We start from the raw sequence: 13,922 nt of genomic DNA on the forward strand, positions 1-13,922 counted from the left end.
TCTTCACCTTTATGTCTTTGATGCTTATGTTAAAATCTTTCCACATTTCAATCTACTATAATTCACATTCATATCTTCATAGTAGTGCTTGTGACTAGTAATGATTGTGTGAATTTTCAATGTTTGTTAATAATGGTCCAATAATAAAAACAAGTTCCTTCATGTTCTCTAATGAATGATGACCAAAAAATTCTATGTTATAGTTTCTCTATTGCAAGTACACCTTTGCATTTTTATGTAGCTTGCATTGTTAGACTTCATGTTACTATGCGTTTTTAGGATGCATTATGAGTTTGAGAGGGTTTTCCTTCATCTTTCTTTTGGCCTTTTAATCATCTATGGTCATGTATTGATCTTCATTTCCTTATCTTCTTTCATGATATTGATCAAAATTTTCTATCTTAAATAGTTGATTGATTTTAGCCATTCTCTTTCTTGAGGAAAATTCTCTTTCTTCTTTCCATTTCTTTCCACCTATTCCAAAGTTTTATCTTCCATTTTCTTTCACCCCACTTATTTTATTCTAATTCAACTTTGCGGCATAATCTTTCATGCTTGATGATCTACCTTGGTTCTATGATCCTTATATTTCCATCTTACATCAAGAACCTTATCTTTAATTTGATTTGATCAAATTTACCAATTTATTATTTCTCCTCTATTTCATTTAAATTTTGATCATGAGGGGGTAGTACCTATCAAACTTCAATCCTTGATTTAGCTTTATCAATCTTTTGTTCCACCTAGGATAGCCTTGTCTTTGTCAAGACAAAATTATTATCAAAATTTGTATTCTTTTTCCTAATGTGTTCCTAAGTTGGCCACACATCTGTGTTGTTTTGTGATCCTAAATCGACCTCATACTTCAACTACATTATTTGACTACATGAGTTCACAAAATGGTCACAAATTAGTCAAAGAGGGGCAAATTTATGCAACCTAAAATGGTCGTGTAGTGCCTGCCCCTAGGTCGCATTTTTGTTACCATTGTCAAACTCTTTTACGGCTAGTTTTATGTTGATGGTTAGCAGCATTTTTTTGAGACTATTAGATATTGTGCTATGGATTCAATTGATATGTGATGAGATTACTTAGACTCTACATTTAATGTATGCATGATGATTATTACATTATTTTCATTTTTTGATTAGTTAGATGGTTTATTATCACATGTGTTTTCTTATGGATACTTACCCCATACTTGCATGTGTATGGTGTGTGTGTTTGTTCTTGGATGGCATTTCTGATGTGGTTAAGGAAGGGAGTCGTAGTCACCTTCTAGTCAGGATCTACACGATGCACCACTTCTTGCCATTTCTTTTTTAGCTTAGCATATATATATATATATATATATATATATATATATATATATATAGTATGTGCATGCATGGTTTTTATGCAGGTTGTAGGTATCGGGTATCGACTTCCCTAAATTGCCAGAATGAGCATACCATATCACATTATCTCAATGGTAAGAGAGGGAAGATAAATACTCAAGTCCAAATCCCAACCCTTTAAGCCATTTTTCATAATTGAAAATTAGGACAAGTATCTGAGTTGAGTACCCTCTGAATGCATCAGATGACGTAATTCGTGATATTAACCCTTTTGGTTTGATTTTGTATGTGTTTTGCTATAGTGAGTTTTTCGTATTTTATTTTATGAGTCTTTGGTGTATTTTCTATTAATTAAGCCTAATTAAAAGATTTAATTAATGGTTTAATTTAATAGAAAATTAATATGATATTTTAATATTTATTTTATTTAATTGGGAAATTAATTAAATAAAATAATTAAATTTGAAGATAAAAGTTATAATTTTAAAGTTGGAAAGTGATAATATTTATTTAAGTTAATAAATATTTTAGCAATTAAGTTTCGAAAATGAATTTAAAAGTGGAAAAGATATTAAAATTATTAAAAGATTCTAGATTGCATGATGTGTGCATGTGATTAAAATATAAATATATTAAGATAAATCAAGTGGAGTTATTAAAGTGAGTGCATAAGATTTAAAAATTATTAAATTAAATTGAAAAGAGTAAAATGAATATTAAATTATTTATGTGCATTATTCTAATATTTGTTCACATAGGAGTATGTGAACTCTCATGAGTTGTCATGTTGACAACACAGGAGTTTGCACTCTAATTGTGTACGTGTTGTCAACAACATAGGAGTTAGCGCACAAATTAAGCACATGGTGTCTACAACCTTATGACTCATTTAGAAGGTTGGAAAAGACTCATGCTTAGTTGTCAACACCTTCTAGTTGTTTCTAGAGAAATTATAGGTGCTTCATGAGAGTTCTTTATATTTAGGCACTCCTAGAAGCTTAGATAGAATGTTAGAGAGCATGTTTGGAGGACCCGAGAATGTTGGAGAAGGAAGGAGCTTGCTCTGTGGATTCTAAGGAGAAGTGACTTAGCATCAATGTCTAGGTAGACACTTGTGGTTTTGGCCCCATGTTATTTCCACTTCTTGCACTTCCTGTCTTCTTCGTGTCTTCTGAATGCTTTCTGAGGATTTCATGTGTTGAAAATCTTGGTTATATGTGTTCTTGTTATAGGTAGTTAAAATATTTATGAGAAAACTTCATATGCGTAGATCTAAAGAACTATGGGGCTAGGGTTTTCAGATGCATATGGACAAATCTATTAGATGGATTAATGGGCATATTTAGAGAATAGTTATTTTAAAAAGAAGATTCTTAACCTATAGAATTGAGAAGCCCTTTTGTTTAAAAACTATATGTCCTCTTTTTAAATATACGAATTTGCATACATATATACATACATATATATATATATATATATATATATATACATTTATACACGCACACACACACACACACACACACACACACACACACACACACATATATATATGTTTATTATAAAAATGTTGTAGTGCTTAATAAAACTTTGCGTATATATATACATATATACATATATACATATATACATATATACATATACATATATATACATATAAATATATATACATATATATTGAAACACTTATTATTAAATCATGGTGGAAACTATATATATAAAATCCGAATTGGATTGGAAGGAATTTTTTTGAAAAATGCTATTTGAAATTGTTTTTAAAATATATATATACATATTAAATTTGGGGTGGGCGGGGTTTATACCCACCGCACCCCCATTCCCTTTATTTCTGGCAGCATCGTACTGCGCAGGTCTGTGAGTTCGTAGAGGACCTATGACCCGCAGGCCGCATGGCGAGGTGTGTCAGTGGCTTAAAAAGCCTACACTTGTATGCATTAGTATAAGGTAAGTGTAATATATGTTATTTAAGTTTTATTATATATATGTAATTTATGATTTGTGTAATTCAATTTTGATATTTCATTTTATGATATGATGTAAAATTAGTTGTTAATAGTATTTTGTGTTTATAATAATTATTATATTATTAAGTTTATATATATATATATAGGTGTTAAATATGTTAATTTAATAATAATCATAATATATATATACACATAAATGTATTAATTATTTAGTTTGGTGATGGAAATAAATCAATGATAAATATTATTAAATTATATTTATCATTTTAAAATTTGATTGTTTGGGTTTGGGTTTAATTTTGTTTAGTAACCAATCATTATTATTTTAGTAAATGACTATCGATAATACAAATTTGTTAAGAAAATATTAGTATTCATTGAAAAGAGTGACGAATGTGGTCATTATAGATTTATTAATAAGATTTCCAATATAACTTGTTATTAAAAAATAACAAGTCATTATTGAACTATTAATATTGGAGAATTGGATTATAGTTGACTTTTAACGTACGAATTATAGTTAGTTATTAATCAACTGATATTCATTGGGTTGTTGATATGGTTATGTAATTATTAATTAAATTAATTAATTAGAGTTAATTAAATTAAATTAATAATTAAGTTATGTAATAGAGTTTTAATTGATATGATTCTTTTAACAAAGTTGTAAAGTATCTACATCGGAGTTGATAATGTCTTATTCTAATAACTTTAGATATTTTAATGGTTATTAGTGATAATTTTATTATTATAATGATTAAATTAAGAAACCTAAATTTATTAATATTTAGTTGAGTTTTAACTAAGTATTGTTAGAATGATAAAGAGTCGTACCTATGTTCATTATTAATTGATTTAATTAAGATTAATTAATAAAGTGAATAATTTAAATTAAGGGACAATGAAGATTAGTTTAATGAGTAAATATTTATCCTTCAGTTATTCTTAGAATTTAATTTTAAAATAATGGAAGGACAATGCTTTCGAGGGAACAAACGGGTTGACTTGTAGGTCAAATGATAAATCTTATATACTCAAAGTATACTTGAAACAAAAAACTGAAACCTCCACACTTAAATTCAACTATGTAATTTTAGCAAACCAAAATGTGTGCTTGCATTTTGTTTTCTCTCTGCTTCTTGTTTTGGGTTTTTGGGTTGACTAGTGTTGACCAGTTATAGGACATCTACCAGAGGCTCAAGGGTTATGATTGTGATGTCATGATAATGTCTTTTGATCTCGAGTCTTTATAAACCCAACCATGTTAATGTGATGGTATGCTCTATGAGATGTTTGTATTTACTAATTGTTATTGCTCATCAGCCTTCTTGAGTAAAGCTAAGTTATATGTACCTGAGACACTTGACTTAACCATTTTTGAGACATCGATCAGTTATCCTTGGACTACTTTCTAGTTGCCATGATGGGACTAAAATGTTGATTTATTTCTTGATGATGTTATGTTGTGACATGTTTTGACTCAACCATTTTGGAGTCTTTGATCAAGTATGATTTTGAGATATATTTTGGTTATTGAGAACCAACGGATACTTTTGATTATCAGTGACACCTTCAGTTGCCAATAGAGAATTTTTGTGGTCATAATTATCTATGGATGCTTTTCATTTTCTCATGGAGATTTGAGGCTCTTTTTATGGATTATCTTTTGGTATTTTTCCAATCGCTTGTACAGGACTGTGGTGATTTTGTGATTTATGATTCCATGAGATTAGGGTAGGTTATCTAATTGTAGTGTCAGGAAGTGGCTTGCAATGGGGGCTGAGGCCCTAAGTGGCTACCAGGGTAACTCATTGTAAGTTGTTTTAATAAGTGAAAACATTCACACTAAATGGGGATTAAATGAACCTAATAAGATAATTGTATGTTCTTGCCCATGCCTCGAGTGCTAGTACAGACTAGGATGGGAGTAGAGAGAATGCTTGGTTATGACCTTGCATTTCATAGCATGCCTCGTTAGTATGAGAGGATACTAGTGGCCGCATAGGGATCACTAGGGTGTTGAGGTCTATTGAGAGACTGCCAGGGTAACTCTAGCATGATCCGTGCGATGACACTTTCTTCCTCTCATAGTAGGTTTCCTACATGTCTTTGTGTGCCTCTGGGATTAGATGTCAGTTTGTGATTGGAACCTTTGAGTTAGTATACTTGTAGGATTCCTGGACTTAGAGAGTATTTGTGTTATGTGATTTGATATCTTTTTTGGGACTTGAGATTATCTCCTTAGCACGGTGGGAGTGGACCATTTAGGTTTCACGCGGTCGGGTGGTAGTGCTTTATCACTCTTACCATATGAGATCTGTTTGAGACACTGTGGCTGATGTATTCTTTTTTGGCATCTATCTTCATTCTGTTCATGGATTATGATGGTGGACATGTATCCTTACATTGATGATTTTCATATGTTAGATGATGTTATCTTATGCTTTACTTTGCATGTTAGATTTTTTTATGCATATAATGCAGTATTTTTTTAGGAGTGACATTCCTATTTGATTATATTGATGATTTCTTCAATGATTTGGAATGTTACGCATGGAGGGATGGCTAGGGCCCATGATGGTCTAATGATGTTATTTATGGTTGGAAGGAACCGTACACTTAGTTAATTATGTTTGATGATAAATGGTTATCTTTTATGATGATGTATCATGTATGATATGTGGTTTCATTTGTGTTGTTGCATCATGGATTAGATTTAGAATAATGATATACTTTATTTCACATATGTATATTCTTTTAAGCCTTTCATACCCTGTGATATGTATAGTGGATGATTGAGCATTCGGAAATGTAATTGATGAACATTGGACTTTTAATTATTATTTTATGTGGATGTAGTATTAGATGGAATCCTTAATAGTTAATTTAGATGTGATTCAATGTTAAGGGATCTTTAAAGAATGTAACCTATTATGTATGCCATTTTTACTTTCATTTGAATTGTTTCTATTGCTTCTGCTATCATGTGAATGACATAGATGGATTTAATTTCATGTTTCAAAAAAAAAAAAATGTTATTGAACTTAGTAAAATTTTAGGTTAATTCTTTGGATCCCTTGGCGGGGCATTACAGGTCGCCTAGACTATTGGCCCCCATTCTTCAATTTATCATTTTCCTGAATCAATGCATTCCAATATATTATTAAATCAATTCAAATCATTTTACTTAATTTAATTGCAATTAGTTTAATTATTTTAATATTTCCTAAGGATTGATCATCTTATTCTAAGTCTTATTTAATTAAAAGAAAAATTCTCTTTTAATTAAATAAAATCCCCACTTAAATCTCTCCTTACGACAAAAAAAGGAAATAAATTAAGTTAAAAAAAAATTCTCTCCACTTAAATGCATATAATTCTAAGTGGAATTCCTTAATTTCCTCTTTCTACTTTCTTGTCAAATACTCCTCTTTTCTCATTGGTGGAATTTTGTCTCACATAGATCAAGCCTTATTATCCCATATTGGTTGTGAGAAGCCTCCAACCTCCACAATTGACTATATAAGGAGCCCTCTCTTTCTCATTTGGATAGATGTTAGTTTCTATAGTACTATTATGCTATAGGTTTGGAGAGAAATTTTAGAGGAGTTTGAGCATTAGGATTTGAGCCTCAGGGTTTGGACATTGGAGCTTCATTGTAAGTTCTCTCTTCTTGTCTTGTTCTCTCTTGCATCTATGGTTTTCATCATCATGCATCATCCTTGAATTTTTATATTAGCTTAAAATCATATCTACTTCATAGATTAATCTTGCATTGTTATTTCCCTTCATAGATTAGATTTCCTTTCTTGCATTGCTTTGCATTGTTATCATTTAGATTAGGTTGCATCTTCATTTGCATGCATACTATGATCTTTGAATCTCTCATTTTATGGTGTACTTGTAAGGGCACAAAATAGGTCAAACTAAGGGTCTCCATTAAAAACCCTTGCACTCCATGAATAGAGAGCTATGAGTCACCATTTGAGACTTCATTTTGAGTAATCTAGGATATAATGACTCAAAGAAGTGTGTCAACATTTTAGTACATAGTGGTATTATCACAAGATGAAGTTGCAAGAATTTTCAGAGGTGTGACAATGGTAGAATTTGACATGTGTCCCTATGTTCCTACATTATATTGAAAATAGTATGAGAACAAGAATATTTCTAGCCATAGATTCATATCAAGATTGACATTAGTTGTATTCTTGCAAAAGCAACATGAGGAAAGTTTGACCAAAGTGAGAATGCAAGGTGTTGACACTTGGAGATTGTGTGACCAATTTTTGTTATGAGTTGCAAAAGGATACTATCAATGTAGGTTTCCATGTGGCATGTTTTGATTCACTATGAATACAGAGTATAATAAAGATTAATGAGCTTTCCCAACCATCAGATCTTTAGATGATCGATGGTTGTTGCATTCTTGCAAGGATAAAGTTGTTCAATGTTTAACCAAAGTGAGAATGTGAGAATTTGCGATGTGTCCATTTGAACCATATTTTGCATAGATCTACAACCATAAATCTTAACCATCCATTGTTTGAAGATCAATGGGTGTCATATTTTTGTATAATGAAGATGCAATGTTTTTATGCAAAGTGACAATGTGAGGTTGTGATGTGTATCTTGATGTTTCCAGATCTTAAAGGGAATGTAATGAAAACAAGGACCTTTCATGATCATAAGATACAAAAGGATCAATGGTTTTCATATTATCACATGCGAGAATACGAGATTTTGACATGCATCCCACTAGGTAAAACGTAATGCTATTGTTAAGCATAAATCAAAACTGTCAGATTATGCCCAGATCAATGACCATTTTAAAAATTCATGGCATAACATATACAATTTGACTATTGGAGCATTAATTGCGTATCAAAGAAAATTTTTGCAAAGGAATTTTGTATAAAATCTATGATTCATTGCATAACTAGTTAGAAAGAAAAAGAGATTTGAAGCACAAAAAACCAGAGCTTCGAGATTGAGTTTTGAATTATTGCAAACAAATTGTTTTGCAAAAGAAAAAAATTGTGGGTAAGTACCTAAAACTTTTTTTATCTGAATAATTCTATTCTCAATTTTATTGAATTGATAAAAAAGTGTCCACAAAGATATTTTTGTGGATATATAGATTATCAACATATAAATGTGCATGGTAATTTCCTTGAACAATTGCCCCTCTCCGCCAATGAAGCAGCTAAAGGAAAAGAGATGGCTCCTAAGAACCCTACATTGTTGATTGGTGAAGGCTTTTATGACAAAGAAAACTAGTTGAGAGATGCCAAGACAATAATGGGTGGCCCGAAATTGTTCAAAAAATGGTTCTCAGAGAGAAAACAAGCTATCCCATTTAGTGATGTATGGTAATTTGACATTGGAAAATTTATTTTCCCTAGTTTTTTCTTTGACGATGACTTGATGACCATGTTGGCAAAGAGGTATGATCCTATGTTGAGGGTTGACAAGAACCACATAGGGGATAAGGTATCTCTATGGTGATTGCCAAAGTAATTACGGAAATTTTCATGCTAAACCCTAACCATGCATTGCATGAGAAGATTGGTTTTGATGATCTGCAAGCATGATATGATGCTTAGAGGGTATACCTTTGGGGAGGGCCATTCTAGGAGCATTTTTTAAGGATAGGCAATCTTTCACTCTAGTCACATCTAATACCCCTGAGCCCTTCCTAAAGAAATATTTCAATCCTAAGGCACAAGCCCTTTATGTATCATTGTGCAAAAATTTTGGTGTGGATGAACAAAATCACATCCCTAGGCCTCTCATTTTTGTGATTTCTCAGATCTTGTAGTATAGGATGAGCTCCATTTTTTACTATGCATCTTAATTTTTTGAGGTGATATACAATGAACTAATTGGCATCAAAAAGGGTAAGGTGGACAAGCCCTCTTGCTAGTATTCTTTATCAATGTATATGTTCTTGTACAAGGGAGTTTATATCTTTTCAAAAGACATGAAACTAGAGCTAGAAAAGGATGAAGAGAAACTACCAATTCACCTATGGAGTGTTGATATGACATGGGAAGTCATAGGTGCTAGTTTTGTGTGTTTTGATAGATATGTTTCCTTAAAGGTGAGGATCATGTTGACTGGATACAACCCTAGAGTTCCCCAACCCTCACTAGAGTTGATCATGCCCATAGATCATGCAAAGGGTTTGAAAGTAAGTCATAACTAGGGGCTATTATCCCTTCCTAAATATCTACTATATTCAAAGTATATGATTTCCAAGGAAAGCCTAATGTCCTCACATATTAGGTACCTCTAAAGGTGGGAATTGCTAAGTTTTTGTGGCAAGTAGGAGGGCTTGAAGAGAGAGAGAGAGCGGGTGGGTAGGTCAAGAGGGATAATTTTTCCAAATTTCATAGTCATCCACAATTTTGTACTCACCAAAGGAGGATGGACAATAAATGGCTTAATTTTGTAATTTTCTTGATAGACACTAAATGGCTTAATCTCATCCTCATTTTATTGGCCTAGAAAGCTTCTATGGCATGTTCAAAGATAGGACCAAAGCTAAATCATATGAACATGCTGTTTATTTTCTTGAAGATATTATAAGAAATAATTTTTCTTTTCAAGAAAAGGAAGTTAAAAAGGAGAAAAGAAAAGTATATAGTATGTTCTTAGATTTTATAGATGCTTTAGATAAGAAGTATGATCCCCTTGCTAACGTTAAATATTGGGGAGATAAGATAAATAAACTAATGGAAAATTTTGCGTGATTCATGCAAACCCTTAATGAGAAGAACAGGATATTGATACAAGCATACCTAGAAAAATCTATTGAAGTGGAGAAAAGGATGGAAAATAGGGTAGTAATAAGCCTAGGACAATATACTTTACAAAGAAAAGAAGGATATGTTGTGGCTAGCAATGTAGATATACAACCTATTCCTTTGTATAAAAGGCAATCTTTAGAGAGTCCCCCCTCAACACCAATTGCTAAAAGGAAGAAATTGAAACAAGGATCTTTATCTAAAGCTGAGGAGTAATCCCCTTCATAGACTCCCATCCATATTGACAATGAAGATTCCTTAAGGGAATAGCTAAAGTAGATGGGAGTTCAAAGTGATATTTTAATAACTACATCAGAGGTAGAGGATGGAGCACTAGAAGAGCCTCTAATGCCACTTCTAATCTTTACTATAGAAGAATTCATGGGGAAATTTGATTTATCCTATTGTAGAGAAGGATACAAGATCTTTTTTGCATGATAATAGTTTTGTAAAGTCTAGGGCATTTTTGCAATTTTTATGGAGAAGCAATATTGAATTTTTTGAGGCAAAGTGTAAAAAGCTGAAGGAAGATAAACCCAATAGGAAGGGCTCTAACATAGAAGAAGAAGTTAAAGCTAACCTAATGCAATAATTAAGTCAAATAACTCCTTCAAGAGGAAGGAAATTACTAAAAGATGTGGGAGTACTAATACTACCAGAGTTCTAATGCAATGGTTTTTGACACAATAAGAAAAGAAAAGGAGACAAAGTTCAAAACTGAGGAAGAAGCCCATAAAGGGACAAAATATAACCATGATCACAAAGCCTTGGTTATGTGGTGTATACAAAAGAGAGATAACTCAAGAGCTCAACAAGTCTCAGTTGTTGAACACATTGGGAGCTTGATGGTACTTAGCATGGGAGAAATGGATAGTGGGAAGGTAGCTCAAATGAATAAAGAAATGGCCAATGTAGGGATGGAAATGGCTACCAAAGACAAGAATAAATTTCTTAAGCTTAATTCAAAGTTTGAAGAGGTTCTTGAAGCATATGATGAAAGAGGAAGAAATATTTATCAAATGGAAAAGATGATTGCAGACTTGCATAAGGAATGAGGGAAGAATAAAATAGGGAGACAATCCAACCAGTTGTGAATCACAACTTCCCCTATCCCAATACTTCCCACTAGTCCTATTGTGGAGATCCCTAGTATGCCTTAGTGGCCAATATTCTATATAGTAAATGAATTGAATGAAGGGAAGGCAAAAATATGGGCATTGCATATAGAATTGGTTGTGCAGCATGAGGAAAATGAAGTTGCCTTGAGACAAATTTTGAATAAGTGGATTAGTAGATATGATTCCATCACTTCTTTGTGTTTCTCTTTCATTGATGTAATTGATGACCTTATAGAGAAAACTTTTGACCAAGCAAGTTGTATGCGTGAATATGTTGCCCCTGCTAACACATACACACACATCAACATGGTCATTGTATGCAGATTCATCCAGGAATGAACATTGGATTGTTCATCCAAGATTTGCCCTGCAAAGTAACCTGTTGCCTTCTATCTAAAGGGATTTTGCCTATTAATATCCTTAGAATCAAGGTGCAGGCAACCAGACCCTCTAAGAACAAAGGATTTAAAGAGATGCAGCTAATCTAGATGATTGTGCAGATTAATCTAGAATGAGAAATGCATTCTAATCTAAGAACATGTAAAAGAAAGCTATGCTAAAATGTATGCATATTATGCTAAATGAGATTAAACTAGAAAAATGAATATGAAAGTAGGGAGCTCAAATGAATGCACAATCCAGCAGCAATTCGATGCAAAATCTCATTCAACCTCTTTCAAAATGAAGAGATGAGGGTCTCTTAAATAGACTTTCCTGGAATCCATCAACGGTTGAGATCGATTTCAATCAACGGTTAGGATTAAAGGTGAAGTTTAGTCATAAAGGAAGATTCCCAAATTAAAGGGAGTTAACTGATTTAACTTGAGTAAAATAAGGAGTTAACTGATTCAATTTGAGTAGAAAAAGGAGTTAACTCATTTAACTCGTTTTTTATCAATAGTGAACTGGAAAATTCCTTTTTTGAACTGAAGAGAGATTTTGGTGAAATATTTAATTTAATAAAATGAGATATGCTCTCATAATTACCTTTTCTATTTAATTAAATAATCCTTTAATTAATTAGAGACACTTCTTACTTAATTAAATAACTTCATTTAATTAATTAGGAATGGCTTCCCATTTAATTAAATAACTTTTTTCAATTAATTAGAAGTAAGTACTCCATTTAATTAAATAATTTTCTTTAATTTCTTAGAAATACCTTTCCCATTTAATTAAATAATTACATTTAATTAATCAAGATAGGTGTATTTATTAAATTAAAATAATTTAATTCCATAGTACATTAGCCTTAAGATATAATTTAATTTAATTAAAGTATAAATACTTAGTAATTAAATTAAATATTAATCAATAGGTTTAATGTGACTAATATGAGTAAATACTATAGGAATTAAATAATAAGCATGATGAATGTAGATTTAGGTTTTCTGCATTTGACAATTAATTCAAGTAGTGAGTAGCAGAATGAGAATTGCCTATTAGAATAGGTCTTAGGATTGATCAGAAATAGACTAGAATTGGTTAATATGGCAATGAGCCAATTTTGGGGTATTACATTTTGCCCCTCTTTGAATGAATGTGCGAGAAGTACATTCAATTCAAAGATAATCAAAAAGCATGATGCAAGCATGTAATTATTTCCAAAGTTGATTACACGGAGACCAATTAATAAGCTTTTAAGGACTATCTCTAGAACAAAGCTTAATCCCAAGGAATCCAAGCAGAATACCTAGATACCTAAGATTGGTAGCATTTAAAAGACTATCTCCAGAAGCAAGCGTAATCTTTAAGAATCTAGATAGAATGTCTAGATACCTGAAATTGATAAGTATTTAAAAGGTTTCTTCAGAAAAAAGTTCAACCTTTAAGGATCTAGATAGAACACCTAGATACCTAAGATTGAAAGCATTTAGAAGACTATCTCCAGAATGGAGCTTAACCTTCAAGGATCAAAATAGAACACCTAGATACCTAAGATTGATAAAAGAAAGATAACAAGGTCCAATAATGAGTCATAGAATCATCCTCAGAATGAGGCTTGATCCTCAGGAGAAAGGGTTTAGACTATCCCAATACTTGTCCATCGAACTCTGAGAAGAGTTGTTATAAGGTTGATCAATTGATGAAAAGATAAGATAGATGGCAAAGATGCCAGATAGAAGGGAACAAAATGCCCCGAGTGATGAGATGCCCCAAGTGATAAGGACATAAGATGGGAACTAAACACCCTGAGCAATAAGTATTTAATGATGTAATCATCCTGCCCCCTCGGGAGTGAAATCGAAAGATGACACACCAGATATATGATTTCAAGCAGTATATCATGAGATATAGAAGAAATCTGAGATTCAATAGAATCTAGAAGAGATTAGAATGATCTGAAGAAGATTCAGGGTTGATTTGAAATGATTGCGATGTTGCAAAGACCAAGGTTGACCAAAAGTTGACCAAATTTAGCCACAGTTGACTTGAGTTGACTATTTTCAAAATGAATTTTGAAAATATGGAAAATGTAAATTTGAAAGGATTCCAAGAATCACAAAGTACCAGAAAGATTTGGGCTGCACAAGCGTTAGATCACGTCGGTCCCAAAATTTTAAAATGCATTTTTGAGGCTCTTAAGTGTGTCAAATTTTGAATTTGATCCCAAAAAAAGACCTAGAACGGTCCAATTAGCTAGCGGGTGATTTTTGCACAAATCCAAGCACTTTG

Source organism: Cupressus sempervirens, chromosome 10, assembly GCF_028749045.1.
Source record: "Cupressus sempervirens isolate cs-2001-9-10 chromosome 10, ASM2874904v1, whole genome shotgun sequence".
NCBI classification, from domain to species: Eukaryota; Viridiplantae; Streptophyta; class Pinopsida; order Cupressales; family Cupressaceae; genus Cupressus; species Cupressus sempervirens.